The sequence below is a fragment of the Ovis aries genome, chromosome 11, assembly GCF_016772045.2.
Source record: "Ovis aries strain OAR_USU_Benz2616 breed Rambouillet chromosome 11, ARS-UI_Ramb_v3.0, whole genome shotgun sequence".
NCBI classification, from domain to species: Eukaryota; Metazoa; Chordata; class Mammalia; order Artiodactyla; family Bovidae; genus Ovis; species Ovis aries.
In genome coordinates, this window is record NC_056064.1 from 12700197 (window position 1) to 12705408 (window position 5212).

The window sequence follows — 5212 nt, forward strand, 5'->3', positions numbered from 1 at the left end:
TCAGCCCATTAGTACAGCTCCCTGGGGGAATCTATTTTTTAAAGGTTATTAGCAGATTATTGGTTCTTTATCAACCCCAGGCCCCAGTCTCCAATCTCCCAATGAAGCCATTGTCGCCTAATAAGATGCACTTGATAATCTTGGCATGAAGGTAGTGGAGGGCCTGGTGGGGGTAGGGGCAGCTGGAAGGAGGGAAGGGTTAATAGCACTGCCCCACCCCCACCCCCTCGGTCCTCAAATAGCTGAACTACTGTATGTTGTAGTTTTCAACTGCAAATCATCTTTAATAGCAGACATCACGGGATGGCTCATTACATTAAGCTATTTTTCATGCTATCTCCTGTAATATCCTTTAATCCAATGCGTTTCAAATCACCTCGGGCTAAAATAAGAGACATAGCGATGTAATAGCCTAGTGTATTAGTGGGTTAATTGCCCTGTTGTACTCTTTCTAGTAGCTATCTCTGGAATGACTTCTATATTAATTGTAAATTGCTTAATACATTTAACTCCTTGCCACCGCCCCATCCCCTAAAGAAGGAGGCCACTACCCAGTTGCTTGATGGGATTGTGTGTGTGTATGTGTGTGTGTGTTGTGTGTGTGTGTTTTGTAGGCACTCTTTTCCAACTCTGGTTCCCCTCTGTCTTCTCAGGCTGAGGTGGCTTGAGATGTACTTCTCAGCTTAATGAGGGAAAGAGAGACAGCATTTATTGAACACCTGCTGTATGCCAGACCCTGGCCTTGGGCCTTTCACCAAATACTGTCTCCTTGAAGCCTCACAAGACCCTGAGTACTTGCAGTATACGCCCCAGAGGTCATGTGACTTGTTCAAGGTCACAGAACAAAACCACAATGAAGCTGGGTTTGAATCCATCCTTGAAGACTAGAGCATCCTAGAGCCTCAGTGCCTGAGAACTGGGGAGGACCCAGGGCTTTTGAACGTGAGCTCAGCTGTGGTCAGCAGGATCTTGAGGGGTGGGGTGGGAGGGATGGAGACTCCTAGTCTGGAGAGGAGAGACTCCCTTGACCTGGGGGAGTTCTTAGTCTGATGGCAGGGGAGAGAAGCCCCTATTCTGGGGAGCTCCGAATCTGATGGGGAGACAGATCCCCTGCCAAGGGAAAGCTCTCAGGCAAATGGAGGAGGCTCCCCTATTCTGGGGAGCAAGCAATCTAATGCAGGGCGTGGGGGGGGGGGCGAGGAAGGAATACAGCCTCTGCCCTGGCGGTGGGGGAGGGTGCCTCTGGTCTGATGAGAAAGTACAGTCTCCGTCAGTCAGATGAGACGCCAATCTAACCGATCCACACAGAGAAAAAAGAAAAAGGGTGCAAATGAGTGAGATTCGAGGCAGAGCGAATGGACACTGCAAACAGAGAGCTCGGAGCACAAGGGCAGGACCCCAGCCCTGGTGTGCCCAGCGCCTCACTTCCGGGTTAGGGCGGGGCCTAAGCGGGGCGGGGGTGGGGTGGGGACAGGTCATCAGCTTCCCCCTGCTCTTTCCCTACGTTTGCGTTTCCCCCCTGGGCTGACCTCTCCCATGACTGGCAGGTGGGGAAACGTCAGGCCTTGACAGGGACGGAGACCTCCTCGCCACGGTCCTGATTCTCTGCGCCAACAGCTCCCCGTTTTCCAAACAGCCCCCCCACCCCGAGTCCTGTGTGCCCAGGACTTGGACTCTCTCCCGTCTCCCCCCTCCCCTGTCTCTTTGCACAGAAGACAAATGGAGATCCCGGAGGACAGGAAAGAAAGATCCGGGAGGGCAAGATCGCGGAGGGGAAGGAAGGGAGCAGGGCTAATGAAGCCATGTCACAGCAGAGCCGCGGAGATGGGTGAAGTGTCTGCGGCTGCAGGCGAGAAGCGCACGCGGTCCCGCGTTATCAGTGACACTCGCGAGGCCGTCTCTGCAGCGAACACTCTGCGGTCCGGGGTCGTAAAGCAGCTACACAGTTAAGAGCCGGTGTTCCTCACTCCGTCCATTTACCATAGGGGAGTGAACTTGAGGAGGTTTCTTGGTGAGTCTGGACCGCGAGCCTCTGGATGCCTCTTCCCGGAGATAGGGCCTTGGGACCAAAAAATGGAGACACAGAGACGGAAGGAGAGAGGAAGGCGGCGGGGGCGCAGCGGACCAGGCGCGGAGCGGGCCCTTCCCGGGCTTCGCGGCCGCGGGGGTCGGGGCGGGGGAGGGGGGCTCGGCGCCCGGGTCCCGGGCGGCGGCGGCGGCGGCTTTGTTGGCGGCCGGCTCGGGGAGCAACCTTGAGCGCGGGCGCGGAGACAGTGATTTAGGGGCTGGCATTGAAGCGTGAAGGTAAATGGCCACATTTCACCGTCAGAAGGTGAGCGGGAGGCGCCCGCCCCTTCCCTTCCCCCAAGGCCCCGGGGGTGGGGGGTGCGGGGGAGCGGCCTGTCGCGGGCACCCGCCGAGATCCCGGCTGAATCCCTGAGGCCCTGCGGCCGCAGCCGCGCCGGAGGAGGGAAGCCGGACCCCCAGCTCCTCTTTCCTGACCCATTCCTATCTGGGGAACTTAAGCGATCTGGGGCCCGAAGCTGCTTCAGGGGAGAATCTGAGAGGCGAAGGCCCACAGCCCGAGGACCTGAGGGACCCTCTGCTGGTCAGGACGTGGTGCGGGGAGCAGCTTAACTCTTCACAGGGGTCCTGAGGTCTGGTCGGCCTTCTGCTCACAGTGCAGATGTGGAAACAGGCTCAGGAGATTAAGTGACCTGCTGCAGACCCTGCCTCTGGGGAGGGATGAACAGGGAGGGATCTAGGTCTGCAGAACCCCCAGCCTGTGTTCAGCCCCCTAAATCCCCAGCAGGTTGCCTCCAAGAGCTCTGGGATCTGGGTACTGGGTGTGGGGGAGCTTGTGGGTTGAGGAAATGTCCGCATCCAGCAACCTCCTGTGCTTTGAAAATAATACAGGAAAATAATCATGAAAATAACTCCTGCTCTTCATGTTCCCAGGTGGCTGAGACAGAAAAGAATCCACCTGAAATGCTGGAGACCCAGGTCTGGGTCGGGAAGATCTCCTGGAGGAGGGCATGACAACTCATTCTAGTATTCTTGCCTGGGAAACCCCATGGACAGAGGAGCCTGGCGGGTTGCAGTCCATGGGGTCACAAAGAGTTGGACATGACTGAAGTGACTAACACTTTCACTAACACGTCATATTAAAAAAAATACAGAAATGTGGCTGTGATTTGATAACGCTTCTTTTTGACCCATCTAACCCTCCCTCCTTTGGGCAAAGCTTCCTTCCCGGAGACCCCTGAATCTCTCCCACAGTTCTGAGCCAAGTGCATGTGAGTGGAGTGTTGAGATGAGTAATTTGATTCATTTTGTTATTTTGCTGAGAAAAAGAGGCCCAAGCTGGGGCACGCGTGCCTTGTTGGAGTAGGGGCATGACATTACAGACTGCCCCCGCCCCCTGCCCTGCCCCAGCATCATTTCCCAGGCTCAAGTGACAGAGAGAGGCAGAGTCAGGAGGAGGTGGGTGGGAGGAGTAAGCCCAGGGCACCAAGGCTGGGCCAGAGATCCCAGAGGGTGGAAGGAAACAGCTCCCTGGCTTGGGGCAGCTTTGGTGGTTTTTATTCATAACAGCTGCTTTTTCTTGGATGCCTACTAAGTGTTCAGTATACCTTTCATCATGTCAGCAACCCTATGTAATACATATTGTTATCCCTATTTTATAGATATGAACACTGAGGATGGGCCCCTGATCTAAAACTCCACTGCTGAGAGGTGGTGAAGCTGGGATTGGACCTGAGTCCCATTGACTGTAGAGAGATTCTTCTTCTGTGGCCGCTCTCTTTCACTGGGGAGTGGACTGCAGAGGCCTTGGGGAGATGACCCAGCACTCAATGGGAAAGGAGGCTGGCGTTCACCTCCCTCTTGTGGTTTTCCTTGGGCCAGTTCTCCTATGGAGTCTGGATGGGACCGCGGGTCAGGGCGGAGGGTAGTCAGGTGTGGGAGGTGGAGGTCAGAGCTCTCAGCTGACAGTTGCCCTCAACCCTGGGCAGACAGAAGAGGGTCCCTGGGGGTGGGAGGGTGGGGGCTGTGTATCCTCAGGTTCCAGAGGAAGGTGCCACGGATGGTGGGAGAGAGATTACCTTCCATGGTCTGAATTACTCCTGCAGAGGCCAAAGATCCCCTACTAGAGAAATTCCATGGGGCCAGGGTGGGCAGGTGTAGGCATCCCAGGGCTTCATCCTTTCTAGGATGGGCCCTGGTGGGAGCAAAACCAGCCACAGGACCCAGGTGCACACAGGCTGAGGCTTTGGGGAAGTGAGGCCCGTTTTCAGAAAGCCCTGGTTCCTCAGACCCCAGTTCCTATGACAACTTCAAATAGCTGTCATCATTGAACACTGACCGTGTGCCCCAAACTGTGCTAAGCCTTCTCTTAATCCTGACAGCCGCCGTGTGCAGTAGAAACTATATTAACTCCACCTGACCAATGAGTAAATAGAGGCAGAAGCTCGCCTGACCCGGGGGTGGGGGCAGGAGGACACAGCATGTGGAGAGGGGTCTCCAGACCCTTATAATCTCAGCACAGGGCCTGGCCCCTGGAAGCCCTCAATACACGTAGCTTCTTTATTATTCTTTTGTTTGTTTGTTTTATTTATTTTTAATTGAGATAATTGCTTTACATTAGTGAGCAGGTTTCTGCCATACATCAATGTGGATCAGCCATAGGTCCGCTATTATTAGGCTTCCCTGGTGGCTCAGACGGTAAAGAATCCACCTGCAATGCAGGAGACCCAGGTTCAATCCCTGGACTGGGAAGAGCCCCTGGAGAAGGGAGTGGATACATACTCCGTACTCCGGTATTACTGCCTGGAGAATCCCAAGGACAGAGGAGCCTGGCAGGCTACAGTCCACCGAGTCACAAAGAGTCAGACATGACTGAGCGACTAACACACACACCATAATTAGTCTTGCTGTTTGGTGGGTGGAGGCATTGGGTGGGGCCACCTTGCCTTTCAGCCCATTATTTTCGGGTCAAGGTCTTATCTTCTAAACTGGGGTCTCAGAGTACACATCTTTCTCCCAGCTTCTTCTGAGTCTGCCTTTAGTTCCAGGTGGCCCTTGATCTAGGGGAGATGCATGTGGGAGCCTGTGTGTGTGAACATGATGAAAAGACGTCTCTTGTTCTGTGAAGAGCAGAGAAGAGGGTCCCAGAAAGGCCCTTCCTTCCCAGGACAGGGTCCTATCCTGGGTC

At 54.8% G+C, this 5212-nt stretch overlaps 1 long non-coding RNA gene across 1 annotated transcript; it reads left to right on the top strand.

Annotated features, from left to right (window-relative positions):
• The first annotated feature begins 1700 nt into the window (after positions 1–1700).
• On the top strand, positions 1701–3186 carry LOC132657324 (uncharacterized). The gene is made up of 2 exons (XR_009595313.1): positions 1701–2011; positions 2959–3186. It is a non-coding gene; the product is annotated as an uncharacterized LOC132657324 (long non-coding RNA).
• The last annotated feature ends 2026 nt before the right edge of the window (positions 3187–5212 follow it).